The 19453-nt window shown below is 41.1% G+C and overlaps 1 long non-coding RNA gene across 1 annotated transcript; it reads right to left on the bottom strand.

Annotated features, from left to right (window-relative positions):
• Positions 1 to 7966: 7966 nt before the first annotated feature.
• Positions 7967 to 13010, bottom strand: LOC120439037. Its single transcript, XR_005612333.1, has 4 exons — positions 12973 to 13010; positions 12721 to 12821; positions 8498 to 8582; positions 7967 to 8157 (listed from the first exon to the last, which is right to left on the bottom strand). It is a non-coding gene; the product is annotated as an uncharacterized LOC120439037 (long non-coding RNA).
• Between the last annotated feature and the right edge of the window lie 6443 nt (positions 13011 to 19453).

Genomic DNA, 19453 nt, shown 5'->3' with positions numbered 1-19453 from the left:
AATCAGATCATGCATCCGTTGGACGTAAAACGTACAGCTTATTGCACCAGCATGCATCTGCTCTTATATAACTATCATTAGCTTACAGCTTTAAGTGTTTAAGGTATGTGCCAAGTAAAAATAAAGACAAGATGATAGTTTATTAAATTTTAATGGCATTTGCAGATTGTTTCGGTGGAGTTTAATAAACTCAGCTGTCTGCTCCTTGCTATCTAAAATATAACGGGACCCCGGAGTATATTCTCAAGCATCTCACACCTCTGATAATCAGTTGTCTGCTTGACGTTTATTTAGCTGCTGTGTAAAACCTATAACTTTCATCTCAGCCAAACCGATTTACTCAGGAACAAATAAAATACAAAAAAAAAAGCCAAACAATAACATTTGTAAGTTATCTAAGTGACTCATATACGTTTAACCTGAGTAGCGAAAGACAGCGGTGGGTTTGAAAACGATTTGCCGGGAGTCCGGTGTTCTCACGGGCGCTAATGAGCCTTGCCCCCGGCTAGCTATCGAGCTAGTGGGTAACGGACGTCTCCGAAAACGTCGGAGCGCTTTTGAAAATATGTGGTGTCTTGATAAACTGAGCAGATATTTGCGGTTTACACAGCTACATTCTCGCCTGAAAACATGTTAAATATGTTAAAGTTATTTTGTGACCCAGAAAGAATAATAAGAGTAATATTAAAACTAACTAGCTGCCGCCATTGTTGGAAACTGAGCTGGGCTGCGCTATGAATTCTGGGACGGAGCTACTTCTTCTTCTTCTTCGGGGTTTAATGGCAGCTGGCATCCTTGTACATGCAGTGCTGCCATCTTCTGTTTCAGTCCGTTATTACACTCTTAAATCCTACTACTTATTCCTGCGTCTTTTGTGATCTTACAACGCTTCAAACGACGCGTCGACTATTAAATCAGTCGTCGACGATTTTGATAGTCGACGTAATCGTGATTAGTCGACTAATCGTGGCAGCCCTACTCTCACCATGAATTAATTTTATCTGTCAGCCTCACCCATCAAACCCAGGGGGCGGGGTTAACGCTGCCCATGCAGCTTCTCTAACATTTGATTGGTTGCCATGCAAAGTAAGTCAAAACAGGTTGATCCTAGATAATCGATTGCTTCTGTAGACTTGAGGCAGTCAGGTGTCCCAGAATGCATTTCAAATCACAGGCAGCAATGGTGGTGGTGTAGTTTTAAAATACCCCGTTTTTCTGTCACCAACTACACGCGAATGTCGCGCCGTAATCTTCACATGTCTGGTCAGGTTGTCAACATAGAACATGTTTGCAAAAGTGCTCAGATGTTTTCAGAGATTTCACTGCTCTGCTAACAGTCAGCATGCAGAGTGCACCGAGGGGGTTACGTCAACCGGTTTGTTTACATATTCCACTTTCCGTGTTCCACATGTTGCATTCGCATATTATCATTTTCACCGAACGATCCACCTGGTCTTGTGTCTCTGTGCTTCTGTAACATAAAGAACGAGCTGACATTTTTCTCACGAAACCAGCGATCAGCTCAGCAGGCCCTCAGTTTACCTGCATGCATCCTCCTCACCTGTCAGCTGTTTAACACCTGCTGCTAATTCAAGAAACACGCCCACGTTACCTGGTGATCGTCACAGTTTAACTGGGCAGTCGGTGCTCGATATAACGCAATGTCAGCGCATTTTTCTGCACAAGATAAGTAAAGTATAGTATTTTCCCGAGCACAGAGCTGCTGGAGCTATAGGCTGTTTATAGGCAAACCAGCTTTATCAGCGGCTGATGTCCAATCACCGCACACAGCTTTGAAACCTCACCTGAGTTTTAGCTCTCAGTGGTTAAACGCTGGACATAATTCACTCAGGTTTTGTCTGTCGGGTCACGTTTACTTCGCTGTTTTATTTACAACTGAGCAAATCGGTTTGGCTGAGGCTAAAGTTACGTTTCACAACTGCTTAGTTTTACAGACTTTTAATGGTTCACTGGCACATGTGTTAGACTGAACTATTCGCTTTTCTTTATCTGGTGTGTTTTGGATTTAACAGTGAATTTTGAGATTAAACTGACTTTTAAAATGTTTTTATACAAAGAGGAAAGAGAAGGCGCATTTCCACTGAGAGGAGCAGAGTTTGCAACAGCATGTTCATCATGAAGACTGCAACCTGGACAGAAATATTATATCATCTGTTTTTTAATAGTTATTCAACTGTATTCTAAGCACCAGCTATCTGCTAGAATTTTTAGAGTTTACTTAACTAAAAATAAATAAGGTTAACATATAATTTGTGTGATTTCTCTCTCTCTCTCTCTCTCTCTCTCTCTCTCTCGCTCTCTCTTTTCTTTTTCGGTCATGTTATGTTTAACTGTAAAAGGTTTGTTACAAACTATGAAACACATCGTGCAGACTTCTGGATGTTAGAAGAAAACTAATACTGCTCATGAATGAGACTAAAGGCAGGAAGGTGTCCTTTAAAACTAAACATGTTAATAGGACCTCCCTATTTATATCATAGTGTATGATATAGCACGTGTATTTCAGTACTACTGATTTCAGTGCAGTGGTGAACAGTCACACAGCTCACATGGGTGTTATCTGTGATACTCCTTAACTATAATTTATCCAAGTTAACTTCAGTTAACCATTCAGACAGTTCTTTTGCAATGAAAAACATAAACACCCATGCTGCGTAATGTTTACATTATAGCTGCTTATGCAGTAACCATGGTAACCACGGACTCTGGATCGACGGAGGTCAGACAACAATTTTACATGTATGATCTTAAAACAGGACACAGCCACTATACGTGCTGGCCTCATATCAAATGTGAATGCAGACTGAGTCTATGTTTGACGTTTGCTTTATATCTAATCTTCCTCTCAAACATTTAAACAGCAGCGAGTCTGCAGCTGAGGGAACACAAACTCAAATTGTCGGAACAGGTTCGATCGTGGATTCATTTGGTAATTTATTAAATGTATAACTGTTAGTCTAATCTGCTGCTGAGTCTCTTACACTGATGAAAATGCAGATAACACAGATCACAAACACCTGTTCAACCAATCACTTTCATTCCACTTTGATCTGCGACAAACTGACGGTTCGTCTCTGTTACAGTGTTGCGTTAGACTGCTATATTTTTGTGTTCTTTATGCTGTAGATTTCCACGTCTCTGGAATAGTTGGCAGTATTAAGGATGCTTTTCTGTAAAATCATATTGATATGACCTGTGACATATTCGTAGATGACAGTTAGATAACCCAGAGTTTCACAGCTGACTAACTCAGAGAGCTGAAGATATCGTGGAGATGCTGACCTCGCTCCGTGGCGTACAGGGCCGTTTACCCTCATGATTAATATTCACGATAAAAATATTAGCCGAACATCATTAAGTCTGTATGTGTTTCATAGTGTCGAACAACCTTTGTACAGTTAAAGCCAGCAGTTACTACATGACGGAAACACCAACGTTTTCTCTTTTATACGTTTATACACAGGTCACGCTGATTACTGAACAAAAACCCAAAGATCAGCTGTTAATCGAATTTATTTGCTCTCTCTCCTCCTTAAACATGTTTTTAATGTTAGTTATAATTCAGAATTGGCGACTGAAACACGTAGGACACATACGAACATCAGGAAATAACACCCCGATAAATATAACCTCAGTAAAATAAGTCAGTGTCAGCGGGGGCTATTACAGCTGTGTACCGGGGCCTGCGCTTTGTCGGCGGTAATAACAGCTCGATTGCTTGCGAGGCAAGCGGGTCTATCCCACGCTTTGCCGTGAGACTGGGCAGACATCTCCAAAATCATCGAAGCACTTTTGCAAAGAGGCTGTATCTTGACAAACCGACCAGACATATGTAGATTAAACCATTACATTCTCGGCTAAAAAAATATTAAAACTGTTTTTGGTGACACACAAACAGGGTTTTTCAAAGTTCAGTTCTGCCGGTTGTTGTGGGCTATAAACAATGGCCACCAGGCCAAAGCAATGGTTTTGAGTCGATCAGCGTTAACCCCGCCCCCTGAGTTTGATGGGTGAAGCTGACAGATAAAATTAATTCATGGCGCCAGGACTGCCAAAATGAAATAAATAAATATATCATTAAATAATTAATTAAATGTGTCAATAATTAATTAAAATGTGAAATACATAAATAATTAATTAAATGTGTCAATAATTAATTAAAATGTGAAATACATAAATAATTAATTAAATGTGTCAATAATTAATTAATTACATGTGTCATAACTATTTATTTAATTAATTAATTCCAATTTTAATTAATTATTGCCACATTTAATTAATTATTTAATGGTGTATTTAAGTAATTCATTATGGCAGTCCTGGCGTTCCATAGTAGGAACGCTGCGTTACTGCATTACTAAAACCGTGAGTTTTTTGCGAGAATGTCTCATGATAGTGACGTAAGCGAGTGCGACGTTCGTGATAACAGCTGTGTGCAGATCATAATATATTGAGTGCGGGAGATAGTATGAGCGTGCAGCGTTTAAAGCGTGGAAGTACTGACCTTATTTTGAGTTTGATTCCATAAAAAGTGACAAAAACATTAGTGTCCGTTGTGCGTGGGAAGAAAACTTCTTTTTACAGCGAAAAAAAACCCTTTACTTCCAAGCAAGCGCCGAGTGCGCTACGACTGTAATGGGAAATTCATAGAGAAACTCGCGGATTCTTCCACTGACCGCTGCGGCACACCTGCACCAGGGTAAACCTCCACCTACCCCACTCCTGCTATACAGGTGAAAATAGAGCAACTAGCCTTTGACTTTATTTATTTTCTGCTGTGTTTTACTTGCATCTATTTGAAAGAGTGAGTGTAAACACAAAAACATATTTTATTTTATGTGCTGAAATGAAGAAAATGAAAAATAGGTTTAAATGTTAAACAAATTTCTTCCAGTCAGAGAATGTTGCATACAATTTAATTTTTGCTTGATGCATAAAGTTAAAAGATTAAAACTAATAAAACAAGTTTTAAAAAGAGACTTTTCCATTTGATTACATTTTGTATGATGGATTATGCAGAAAAAGTAGAATTGGGCTGAAAGATCTATCGCTTTATCACCTATTCAGGTTGTAAATTGTGTTTTTAAAAAGTAACTAAGTAACTAAGTAATTAATTACTTTTGAAAATAAGTAATCAGTAAAGTAACGGGATTACTTTTGGGGGAAGTAATCAGTAATTAGTTACTGATTACTTTTTTCAAGTAACTTGACCAACACTGCTCAGATCTATATTCAACTGAAGAGAAGCTGTCCTGCTCCAAAAGACCCCTTACTTCAGTGTCTCAGTGAAGTTAAATCCTGGATAGCCTCTCACTTTCAAAATTTTAATGAAAACGAAACAAAAGTGATAATTTTTGGACCAAGTAGCAATCCTAGCACCTCCTCATGTTAACCTGCACAGTCTTAAGCCTTTAGCACCGCTCCCAAAAATGGAGGCAAGGGGGAGGAGATCCTGTTTAATTGGTTATAAAGGGGGTCGGAAATTTAAGTTCTGACATGTGTGTTATCCACAGAAACCTCTGAATATCAGCTAAAATCCCATATAAACCATTTCTACAACCACCAAACACAACGAAAACAAACGATGATTAAAAGAGCAGTTATGTAAATGCACAAAAGTCCGCTAAACAAACAAATCGAACCAGAAAGTCTCCAGACTTCATATAACCAGCTAAAGAAAGGCTTTTTATCCTCCAGAGCTGTCACCGATTCTGAAGTGTCACTACACTCGGACCAAAATTCACTAAAAGAGCCCCAAAGAAGACCACAAAAACACATGGCAGCACAAATAGAAATTGGCTTACCATCCTGATTTCCTCCATGATTATCAGCAGCTACCACGGCTAACTAGCCACATCAGAACCGCTTCTTCTTCTTTCAGTTTTAATTACATCTTGGATCCAAAGATGTTACACTACTGCCATCTCCTGGATTTTACTGTTACAGCACTTCCAAATCCTTAGATCCTCTGGATGAGTCCAGTATTTCTCAAAAAACAAAAAAAACAGTCCTTTTATTTATTTATTATTATTTATTATTACACCAATTACATAATCCAGGTTGTTTCTCCATCCTAAAAAAAGTGCCATTCAGAAAACAATGACCTGTTCGTATTCTACTTATAATGATCTCCTCCTGCCTATTTATTCCTCTACTTCTCTTAACTTCTATTGTGTTATGTGCTCTATATAAATGTCTTTTACTTCATTATCCCATGCCATTTTCCATAAATTTGCACTTTCGTTCCATACAACTTTTCCCTTCAGATTTTGACAACAGTATCCGCACATCGACAGATACTTTTTTTTACATTTTCTTTAACCAACCTATCTGCTCTTTCATTACCCACAATACTTATATTATTACTACATTTTTATTGTGTTCAGACAATCTATAATGAGTAAAAAGAACATTTGCTGGTGGTTACTTGTATTTCCGTTTTCAATCCTTAAGTCACATACCAACAATTTAGAAGTTATATTTGACAGCAATTTCACCTTTGAAAAACAGATTAGTTGAAAAAACACGGCTGCACAGCTGAGCTGAGGTTTTTAATTGTGTATTCAATTTAATCCTTAAAAACTTTGAATGGGCGATCCATGCTTTTATCCCATCCCAGCTGGACTACAGTAACTCCTCATATGTTGGAGTTTGCCACACTTGTCTTGTAAGACTGCAGTTGATCCAAAATGCTGCAGTTCATCCTTTGACACAAACTAAAAGACACCAACATATTTCCCAGGAGCTTGGCTCTCTTCACTGGCTCCCTGTTTACTTCAGAATTGATTTTAAAATGTTATTGTTGACTACAAACGCCTGAATGGACAGGCTTCTCGGTATTTGTCTGACCTTCTGTCTCATGCAGCCTCTAGATGTCTCAGATCAAATGATCTTTTGGTTTTAGCCATGCCAAGGTCCAGGCTGGTTCACAGAGGACATCAAGTGTTCGGGATCGTAGCACCTAAACGGTGTAATAATCTGCCCCTATACATCAGACAGGCTCCTACTGTCAATCTTTTTAAATCTCATCTTAAAACACATTTGGATTCACTGGCTTTTAATACAGTATTAGAGTTATTTGATATTAGTGTTTTGGTACTAATATTATAAGTTATTTTGTATTTTTGTACATTTTTGTACTTTGGTCAATGTTGCTGTTGTAATTAAATGTGTTATATAAATAAATAAATAAATGATAAACAAATTTAGTTTAGTAGATGGTGACCACAGACTATTGGTCTCTCCTGACCCTGTCCTGAAGTGGTTCAATAATCCACCAGAGGGTGCTGCAAAACCTGATGAGTGGACTACATCTGGCAAAACTGATCTGGTCCGCCAAAGGGCCGTCAGTCTTTGTTGTATGTGGGCCATATGTAAGTTGTGTGCAGCCATGGGCCAGTTGTAGGCACACTGCTGGCCCTGTGCAGGCCCAGAAAAGTTTCAGCTCTGGCCCCAGATGTCAGCTTAATGTTTAAACTGTACTGGTTTCACCAGTAGATGGTGGAAAACTTTAAAAGTCATTCACGGCTATTTCAAGCTTCACTGAGAGGTTTCACAAGAGGAGCTCTGATTCAGGCAGCGTGATCAAGATGGAAGCCAAGACTGAGTCTCATGTTTATCAATTTATACTTTATCACACACTAAAACACTTCATTTCTTTATTTTAGGTCAGACCACTGAGTGTGAGACTATAAATATTGACATTGTAATGAACACTAGTCCAACATTCACTATGTTAAACCTTCTCTATACTCATGTCTTCCTGAAAAACTGAACTGAAAAAATGCACAGTACATACTGTCCTGTTCTGTATTGATGTTTTACTGTGTTTTACACCCACTGAATGATGTCCCTGCTGTTTACAGTGTGCCAGTTGAAGCTTAATTTCTATTCCTTGTTTCATGGCAAATAAAAAAAAGATTGAACAAAGAGGGAATCCTTTTTATTGACTGAGTTTATTGATCCTGCAGAGAACTGATACGGAACGCTTTTACATGTTATAGAGGAAATTAAAAATTATAAATAAGATGTGGATGTCCTCTGGTCTGAGGTGCTGGGGAGACCAGTTAGAGACCAGCAGTTGGGCGTCAGTGGTTGGACTGGAAGATTAGACGACGTCTGGCTCTGGTTTAAAGTCTGAACACAAACACACACAGTTCAAACAACAGGAAACATGATTACAAGCTTTGTAGTTCAATCAGGACCTTCAGTCTCCACCTCTCTGCATCACACACAGTCCCAGTTCAGACTTTACTGGGAACTAGTTCAGATGCAAATCAATGAGCTGTCGACACTCTAATTAAAGTTCACAGAAGTCAAACCTTGAGCTCAACAACAATTTGCTCTTTAACTGCATTAAATGACATTAAAAAGTCAAACATTTGGTTACGTGGTTAGCTTAGCTTAGCTTAGCACGATGGTTAGAAACATGGTGAGCAGCTAGCTTGACTCAGTCAAAGATAAAGAGCAGCTGTACCTGGGCCTCCTTATTCTGATGTATGTTTGTTCATAACTGACGTCTTCAGTTCTCACTGCTGAGTCGACTGCAGCTGAATTTCTGTCTGTGTAATAAATAATACAACACATTTGCATTTCTGTAGGTGCACAACTATGAAACTATATCATCACACTACAGATAATCAAGATGTTCAGCCAGTTTTAATTTAAAGGCGTGTTTGTGTGTGTGTTTATACAATTGCTATTATGTTTGCACTTTATGTGTAATGTTACTGACTGCAGAGATCAGTAAGATGTGTGTATTTTTTATTTATTAGTTTTATTTATTTAATATTATTTTTTAATTTAATGACTGTCTAGTAGTTCACACATGTCAAAAAACTGAGTGTGGTAAAGCCACTGATTTTTTTATGTATATTTCTGCAATCTGCACATTGTACTGACTTTCATTTTAATGTTTACACCAGGGTTCCTTGTCAGCACTTTATGCTCAGATGTTTGTAAGCTAAAAATAAACTATTGTGTATGTTCAAATATACTGTTGTGATTGAAGAAGTTAAATAAAAATGTCAGTCATCAATTCATGCATCACCTCATGTCATCATAACAGAGGTCTGTCTTCCAGGAAAGAACAGTTTCAAATTAATGTAATATAGTATTGGCCATACTATATGATGCATTGCTTGTCTTTGTTTAATAATACAGAAGACAAAGACCTTAAAAAATAATCGCATATCGCATCGCAATCGCAATACTGGGGCAAAAAATCGCAATTAGATTATTTTCCATAATCGTTCAACCCTACACTGGTATGCTGTGATGACTACTGTTATACTAGAATTATTTATTTAAAATAAAATTATATATAAATACTGAGATAGATCAAGTTTAAAATGTTGGAGTCAAAAGAATATATATATAAAAAAGGTAAATTTAAATGGAAACTGAATAAAATGGAAACAGTCCTTAATGTAATTAATATTGACTGTGAATGGATGGTGATCTGTGTGGAAACTTTATTGAAATGCTTTTCCAAATGTTGTCTCTGTGTTCCCTCCTGTTAACATGAACAGCCCTGTGTTGAAACACCTGCAGCTGAAGTGTTTTCTTTCTATCAGAAACAGGATGCTGGACGACTGCAGAGCTGTTAGCTTCAGTTACCCACAGACCACAAACACACAGTCCAGCTCACAGTGAACAACACTCAGTAAGTACAGTGTGAAACTTTACAGGCAGACGGTTGCACTTGACTAAGAATTTCTAATTTTAAATGAAGTAATAAATGTATCACAAAAGTATGAAAAGTATGAAATTAAATATTGTGATTTTCTTGTGTTTTTCAGTGATAGGGCGGACACACTTAGGAATCAGATTACTCCTTCCTCAGGTAGTTTGTCAGACTACTCAGATGTCTTGCCTGTTGCTGCTGATAAACTGTTCTCTGACTTTAAGGTCATTTCTCTGTCTGAATTAACCAAGGTTGTAAAAGCAGCTCGTAGTACAACCTGTTCATTGGATCCTTTACCAGCCTGGGCTATAAAAGAACTGTGGTCAACATTAGGACCCTACATTCTGTCTCTTCTAAATATTTCATTGATGACTGGAGTCTTCCCTGAATGTTATAAATCAGCTGTGGTAGTACCAAGCTTGAAAAAGCCTGGACTAGATGTTGACATGGTTGCAAACTATAGACCCATCTCACATCTGTCTTTCTTGTCTAAAGTCTTTGAAAAAGTGGTTTTTAAGCAGCTCACTGAACATTTGTCAACAAACAATTTGTTTGAACCATTTCAGTCTGCTTTTAGACCAAATCACTCCACAGAAACAGCTTTACTAAAAGTGGTGAACGACCTGCTGGTACATGCAGACAATGATCGCACTTCAGTTTTATTACTGCTGGATCTAAGTGCCGCATTTGACACTGTTGATCACGGCATTTTATTGGATAGGGTTGAACATTTTATTGGAATTACAGGGAATGTTTTATCATGGCTGAGATCTTACCTGTCAGGGAGGTCTCAGACTGTTAATTTTAATAACGTTCTTTCTGAGACCTGTGTGGTGAGGCATGGGGTCGCTCAGGGCTCTGTGCTTGGACCACTGCTGTTCTCTATGTATCTGTCGCCTCTTGGTGCTCTTTTACGTTCTTTTAAAGTAACCTTTCACTGTTATGCTGACGACCTGCAGCTCTATGTTCCTCTAAAAATTGGAAATTGTACTGAAATCTCTAATTTGGAATCTTGTCTATCAGCAATTAAGGGCTGGTTATCTGATAATTTCCTGTGCTTAAACACTGATAAAACAGAGTTGATGGTCATTGGACCGTCTAAATTTCAGCACTCGTCCCAAAATTTTACCCTGAGAATTGATGATAGGGTCATAACTTGTAGAGACAAAGTAAAAAATTTGGGCGTTTGGTTTGACATGGTGCTCTCTTTTGAGTCTCATATAAAAGAAATAACAAAAACTGCCTTTTATCACTTGAGGAACATAGCTAGAATTAGACAAGTTTTGTCAAATGATACTGCAGAGATTCTTGTTCATGCATTTGTGTCCTCACGCATTGATTACTGTAATGCTCTTTTCTCAGGGCTACCAAAGAAAAGTTTTAAAGGTCTACAGATGGTGCAAAACGCAGCTGCTCGTATTTTAACAAGAACTGGAAAATTCGAACATATTAGCCCTGTTTTATACTCTCTTCATTGGCTACCTTGTCCGGTTCGAGCTGATTTTAAAGTCCTGTTGCTCACTTACAAGGCTTTAAATGGACTAGCACCTTCGTATCTCTCTGACCTTTTACACCGGTATCTTCCATCTCGTGCTCTCCGATCCCAGGACTCTGGTCTTTTAAAAGTTCCTAAAGCCAGGAAAAAGAAAATTGGAGAGCGTGCTTTTTCTTTTCGTGCCCCGTTTTTATGGAATAACCTCCCTCAAGATGTTAGGCAGGCATGCTCTGTTGAGGTTTTTAAAGCTAAGCTGAAGACACACTTGTTTACCTTATCTTACATGTCTTAACTCTATGGCTTTTAGGTTTTAAATGTTTTCTTCTTTTTATTTTGTTCTTAATCTCTCCTTTTTATTTCTGTTCTTAACTTGTACTGTGTCTCTTATCTGTATTGCCATCAGTTGTACAGCACTTTGCTTGAAGGTGCTTTATAAATAAAGTTATTATTATTATTATTATTTCACTGTTTGATTCTTAAAATCTCACATGGTCAGAGTTAGAAACAGTCTTCATATCGACACTGAACTGATGCAACTTCAACTGCCCTTCACTCAGCCCTCACACATCTGGACAGCAGAGACTCATATGTTAGAATGCTGTTCATAGATTTCAGTTCAGCGTTCAACACCATCATTGCCCAGCAACTCATTCACTGGATCTGCTGGGTTCAGCACTTGCTGTGTAACTAGCTGCTTGATTTCCTGACAGGAAGACAGCAGACAGTACGGGTCGGCAGCAACACCTCCAACAGAAGAACACTGAATACGGGGGCTCCTCAAGGATGTGTGTTGAGCCCCCTTCTCTTCACTCTGCTGACCCACAACTGCACACCATCACACAGCTCCAACATTTTCATCAAGTTTGCAGACGACACAATTGTGGTAGGTCACATCAGCTACAACGATGAGACCTATTACAGGAGTGAAGTTAAACATCTGGCCGAGTGATGCAGCAACAACAACCTTTCCCTGAATGTAGAGAAGAGTAAAGAGATCATCATAGACTCCTGGAGAACTCACACCCTGCACACCCCACTAACCATCAATGGTGCTGCCGTGGAGGGTAAGCAGCACTAAGTTCCTGTGTGTGCACATCTCAGAGGATCGCCACTCATCCGTCCAACAGCTTCTTCAATTTGTTGCCATCAGGAAGGAGACTGAACATACAAACTCTGACACACCACCACTTGCACACGAAATTGCCACAGTCACTTTTTGATTTTGTTGGACACTGCTGTTTATATAACTGTATGGTGTTGTGTGATGCTGTAAATAAGATTTTTATTTTATTTGTATCTTTTTATCATTATATTATTTTAGTGTACACTGAGGGTCATGAGGTATTGTCATTTCAAATTCTTGTGTGTGACTGTACATTTGGTCTTTGACAATAAAGCTGACTTTGACTTCACTTTTGACCAATACAGAGAAGAAAGAAAAGAGATGAGCAGACTGATCAACATGTTTACTACGATAACAAAGAGCTGAAACTCTTCTATGAAGAAAACACAGTACTACCTCTGCGTCTTCTGATTCTTCCGTTTTTTTAAGTTCTGATGTTTTGACATCACAGTACATGACATAAGTGATGATGTCATCTTCTTCAGCTTCTTTTCCATCTGTTAAAATTTTCCAAAATGAACAATTATATAAATTAAATATCTAAACAAAGATTACATTTAGGTAAGTTGTTGCTGTGATCATAATGAATGTGAACTTTATTCTACTAAACAAACTCAAACATGAAAGATCAGGAAGTCTGAGTCTCACCTTCAGGTTTCCTGTGAACACATCGTCTCACCAGCAGAACCAGTAACACCAGTAGAACCACAACACAGACTGATCCAACACATGACAACACAGAGAGAACAAAAGGTGAGGTGGATGTAGGTGGAGGTGTGGTGGTGTGTTTGTCTAAAATAAAGCAAACACAGTCATTAAGTTGTCGTCACATTGTGAATGTTGAAAGCTGCAGAAACACAGACAGGTGAGTGTGTCACCTGTGACAGTGATCCAGCTGGATGGAGACTCTCCATGACCGCTGATGTCACACTTGTAGAGGCCTTCATCAGACCTGGAAACATGCTGGATGGTCATGTGACCTGTAGGCTGCTTCCTGATGAGGGAGCCATCTTTATAGAAAGCAGCTGGGAGGTTGGAGGGAGTGGTCTTTGTTTTACAGAGCAGAGTGACGTCATCTCCCTCCATCACAGGGAGGACAGGACTCTGCAGGATCACTGATCCACCTCAACACAGAGACAAACTACAGCATTTCATCCATTTACACACAGCTTCATCAACACTAACTCCACACACTCAGCCTACCAGTGACTGTCATGTTTTCGCACTATAAGACACACTTAAAATCTTTTAATTTTCTCAAAAATCGGCATTGCGCCTTATAATCTGGTGCACCTTATCTATGAATTCTGGCTGTGTTTACTGACCTCGAACTAATTTTATGGCGCATAAAAATCTGTCAAAAAATGTTTTAGTAGGACTTTGCTAAGCTACGAAGCTGCACCGCTTGATGAATTGTCTGGGTGTTATGGCTACTGTAGTCAGGAGCCTCCGGGCTCATAGTCATGGGTCCAAAACTCCATCCTTGTCACGTCCCAAACGAACACTGTGTAAATTCTTTCATCTTTAATAAAACGATCAGTGTTGCTGCTTTACCAGGTGTAACAATTAAGTTTAACATCCAGGCATCCATGAAAACAGAATTTATTAAATTAAACGGAGTTAGAAGTTAGCAGGAAGTTAGCAGATAGTTAGCTCGCTGGTTTCGCTAGTTACCCTAAACATGATATATCATGTTCTGACTGAGAGATTTCTGGAAAAAAATAAAACGTACAGCTCTGCTATCACTTCCAACATGAAAGTAGAGAGAAAACTACACAATAGTGACGTTTGTAGGATTACTGAAGTTGGGCAAGATGATATATAATGCTGTGTTAGTGATCGCTAGCAACACCGCTATGTTAGCATACCAAAGCATAACACAGTGAACCTGGAGAATGAACACTAACCATTTTCCACTTGATAAAAGTTCCCAATGTTTTTTTTGTTGTTGTTTTTTTTGACAAATGCCATCGCATGGAAAATTGCTGTAAACGGACCAAACTTCAGTAGGGCAGAACAAATGAGATAATATTAGTCTTACACGTGGGAAATTTGTTACAGCAGAAAGTGGACAGTGCAAAGTTACATAGCAAAAATTTGAAAAACACTGGAATAACATATACTGTTGTTCCAGTGTTTATAGAGCAACAACCAGAGAATTCAACATTAATGAATTCATGGTACGGAAGTGGAGGAAGCAAGAGGAATGAGTTGAGTAAAGTTTAACTTTTCTGACTGATTTGTTTCGTTTAATGCGCTTTATAATGCGGTGCGCCTTATGTATTGTAACGTTCTCAAGAACCAGATGTTTTGATCTCAGTTGTCCGTTTATTCAGTGACACAGGCAAACGGGCCGTTAACTCCGGGGAGAGTGCTCTCATACAACACCTCACTTCAGCCCCGCACAGTCACACACAACAACAACAAGGACCCCCTCCCCTTCCTGCACACATTAACTCCCCTTTTTCCTGCAGCACAACCAAACATGTATCTCAAAGAAACAACAGCGTGCAGAGAACACCAATCTGACTGTAACATGACATTTAACCATCGTTACACTGCCCCCCCAGCAATAAGTTCCTCGTCCCCGAGGGAACAACAGTCTCTGAGGCAGGGTGGTAGCCTACGTTCCCTCCTTGACCTCCTGAGCCCCTGGGGTGTACACGGAGCTTCGGGGCTTTGAGGTGAAGAGTCCGAGGGAGGGGAACGCAGCTCCAGCCGGGGGTCCCTCTGTGCAGGGTCATGGGAGCTCTGTACACGTCCCTCAGGGAAGGAGGGGAGGGACTGCCCTCTATAGGGGGCCATCCGGTCTCTGTGCAGCGCCACTTTCCTCCCTCTAGGAGGCAACTGCACCCTGTAAACAGCTTCCCCCACTCGCTCCAGGACACTGCAGGGTCCCACCCAGCTGCTATCCAGTTTAGGACACCGTCCTTTCTTTCTCTTTGGGCTGTAGACCCACACCAGCTCCCCAGCACGGAAGTGCCTCCCCTTAGTGGTGATGTCATAATTCCTCTTTTGGCGCAGGCCTGCCTTCGCCAGCTGCTCCCGGGCGTAGGAATGTGCAGAATCCAGCCGGTCCTGCAGCCTCCTTGCGTAGTCCCGGCCTGGTGGTGCCTCTGGCGCGTCCGGGGGCTTCCCAAAAGCCAACTCTGCAGGAGTTCTCAGCTCTCTCCCTAACATGAGCAGGGCAGGCATACATTGGGTGGAGTCTTGCACCGCCGACCTGTAGGCCATGAGGATAAGGGGAAGATGGTAGTCCCAGTCCCGTTGGTGTTCTGAGGTAAGGATGGCTAGCTGCTGGGCCAGCGTCCTGTTAAACCTTTCCACCAGTCCATTGCGTTGGGGGTGAAGTGGGGTGGTGCGGGTCTTCTTAATCCCAAGGCGTTCACACATGGCAGCAAATACCTTGGACTCAAAGTTACGCCCCTGGTCGCTGTGGAGGGTCTCTGTTGTTCCAAAACGGCTGAACATCCCCTCCACTAATACATCAGCGACAGTCTCAGCCTCCTGATCTGGGATGGCATATGCTTCCGGCCACTTGGTGAAATAGTCCATGGCCACAAGGACATAGCGGTTTCCTATGTCTGTATGAGGAAATGGGCCCATTACGTCCACAGCTACTCACTCCATTGGAGCTCCTGCTGGTTGCTGCTGAAGCTGAGCCCGGGACTGGTCCTATGGCCCTTTGTGCGAGGAACATGCATCACAGCTGCGGCAAAAGTCTTCCACATCCCTCCGCTGCTGACCCCAGTAGTAGCCCCGGCGGAGGCGGCGGAGGGTCTTGGAGACCCCAAAGTGGCCGGAGCCAGTGCTCCCATGGCAGGCTTCCAGCACAGCTGACCTCAGCGACCTTGGCACCACAACCTGCCACCTCTCCTCCCCTGTGGCAGGATCCTTCCAGGCACGTTCCAACACCCCCTCCTTCAGCCTGAGAGCTGTAAACTTGGCCCACAGCCCCCTGGTACAGATGGAAAACCCAGTGACCTCATCCCAAAGGGCTCACTCCTCCTTCTCCAGCCACTGCAGGACTGGCAGCAGGTCAGTGTCTTGTTCCTGCCGTGCCCTCCACTCCGCTGCATCCACCAAAAGGAAAAGCCCTGCAGGTGAGCTGTGTTGCTCCATCCATTGTTGTGAGTTCCTGCTCTGTCTCCTCTCGCTTCTCACAGTAACGGCAGCCAGCTGCAGCACATGGGCGGCAAGAGAGGGCGTCTGCGTTAGAATGGTGCGTCCCTGCTCTGTGCTCCACAGTGAAATTGAAGGCTTGGAGCTCTTCCAGCTAGCGAGCCACCTGTCCCTCTGGCTCCCTGAAAGACATCAGCCACTGGAGGGCGGCATGATCAGTTCTGATAACAAATGATGTGCCACACAGGTAGTACTTAAAGTGTCTCACCCCTGCCACCACGGCCAGCAGCTCTCGTCGTGTGACACAGTAGCGCCCGCCACTCCTGTTCAGGACCCGGCTGAAGTACGCCACCACCTTCTCACCTTCTGGCCCAACCTGCGACAACACAGCTCCCAGCCCCACATTGCTTGCGTCAGTGTCCAGGACAAAAGGCAGGGTGGGGTCAGGGGGGGCGAGGACTGGGGACTCTGTCAGTGATCTGCGGAGGGTGTTGAATGCCTGCTGACAGTCCTGGGTCCAGATGAAGTCACGGTCCTTCTGCAGCAGGTGGAAGAGTGGTGCAGCTATAGAGGAAAAGCCCTCCACAAACCTCCTGTAATAAGACGCCAGTCCTAGGAAGCTTTTGAGCTGTTTCTGGTCCGCTGGTGTGGGCCACTCAGTAATGGTGTGAATTTTCTCCTCCAAAGTGCCGATGCCCTCCTGACCCAGCTTGGCCCAGAAACTCCACCTCCCTCCTCATGAAGTGGCACTTGTCGGGTGCAGTTTCAGGCCTGCAGCCGCCACCCTCCCCAACACTTGTCTCAGGGCATCCAGGGCAGCATCAAAGGAGCTCCCGTGTACTAGAAGGTCATCCAGGTAGACCAGACACCGTTGCCGTGGGACACCAGCCAGCACACTGTCCATCAGCCTCTCAAAGGTAGCAGGAGCGTTACAAAGACCAAAGCTCAGGACTTTGAACTGCCATAGTCCCCTGTTGGTGCAGAAAGCTGTCTGTCATTGTTTCCTCCTTTTTTCTCTGCTTGAATTTGATGCTTGCAATGCATCTATGATGTATTCAATATTGAATCTATTGCATTGCGACTTGGTAACTATGTGTCATACTAGTAACATTTGTAAGGTATTAGCAAATGCTTGGTTCATCATTTAAATAGCATTACTCCTCAATATTATGCCATTTAAAAATTCATATATATAATTATAACTATGAATAGGAACATTACTAGCAGTGATGTAGTAACAGTGATAGCTGTACATGGTGTAACAGTAACGACTGGATAAACACATCTGCTTATATAAGTGACATACTAAGGAGAATTAATCATGTATAAATGATGAATTACGCACTTTACAATACCTTACTAATGCTTAATAATGTGACATTATTATAGTGCTATACTACTGAGGCTATCTGAGTACAGTCAACTCATGATGTTAAAGAAACAGTTTGAAATAACTGGTGTGTTATCTTTCTGGAAGCAGCCATCAGCAGATGTGTTTCATAAAGGGATTGACATGGTCAGCAACAATCCTCAGGGTGGGTGTGGTTGTTAAATGATGCTCAGTTGGTACTAATCGACCCAAAGTGTGTCAAGAAAAGATTCCTCACTCCATGACAAAAGCAGCAGCATGAACCATTCATACAAGACAGGATGAATCCATTTTTTCATGTTGATTACTTCTACCATCTGAATGCCACACTTCACTCGTCAGGCCAGGAAATGGTTTTTCTAATCTTCTGTTGTCCAATTTCTTCTAAACCAGTTTAAACTTTTTATATAAAAGCAGCACTTACAGCAGTCATTGTGATTGGAATTTGTGCAATAGATTTAACTAACCCTGTAGTCCAGCTGTTGATGTAATGAGTGAGTGATTTGAGCTTTTCACTGCCTGCTGTGTTTCCTCGACTCCTGAGCAAAGATCAAGAGTCAGTTCAGACCTGCAGTTGGTCCTCGTGGTGTTTTGAACTTGAATTCAGCCTGATTTGTTTTTCATGTCTTCTCCTCCATCATCAGTTATCAGGAGAGCAGACAGTCAAAGTACAAGAATTCAAACAAACACAGAGATTCTACTTACAGAGCAGACACAGCACAGATGTTTCCTTCATCGTCCTTCTCACTCATTTCAGCTTTTTTTCATTTCTCTCACTGACACCAAGTAAAGCCCGCCCTCTTCCTCTGAGCACCAGCTTTCTATTGGTTCAAATAGAGTGGTGGGGTTGTACTTTTTACTTTGTCTAAAGATAAGCGTTATAAAATATTTTTTTAACTGTAACGACAATCGTACTACAGTGGGCTTAAAAAAGCTGTGAAAACACTGTTACTTAAAGTGGCTACACAAACAAAAAGAACAATGTTTTATGTTTTAATATCATCTGATTAAATGTCATATCTGTATTATTCTCATTTATCACTTCCCACACATGAAAAGAGAAATCATTAAAATCAAATGTCCTCTGCTCTCAGTGATCTGTAGTTTGGTTGATGAACAAATCCATGTCCATGTAGTTACGTCTCCCTCAGTGAGAGAGGCAGATATGAGCTGAAACACAGGAATCAAACCAGGGACGCTGCTGTTATGGAGCTGAACTGGAACCATTCAGACACTGAGGCCCTCTGAACACATTTTAATTACAGCTGTGCAGAGACACACTGATGACTGACTGGAACACTATGATTCACATTTTACATTAACACCATCCTCACACATGGTTTATATATGACCACTAGAGGGAGATGTTGGACTTTAAATTATATGTGACGACGCTTCGTTTTTTAAAGGGAGAAAAAAAAGCTCTACATGTGCAGTTCGTAATACAGCGGCAGTTTCATATTTATGGATAAAGATTAACTTCAAGTAAAGATGGTGATGGTGAAGAAACAGACTGTGTAAGCAGTGAATTTTAGGAGCTTCCTGGTTTGTCAACTGTGATTCCAATAGAAAGAGAGGTCAAAATTTTACCTTTAAAATTGCATTGATGATGATAAAATTACACGAAAGTTGATGTTT

Source organism: Oreochromis aureus, linkage group 3 (genome assembly GCF_013358895.1).
Source record: "Oreochromis aureus strain Israel breed Guangdong linkage group 3, ZZ_aureus, whole genome shotgun sequence".
NCBI classification, from domain to species: Eukaryota; Metazoa; Chordata; class Actinopteri; order Cichliformes; family Cichlidae; genus Oreochromis; species Oreochromis aureus.
This window is presented reverse-complemented; position numbering and strand designations above follow the sequence as displayed.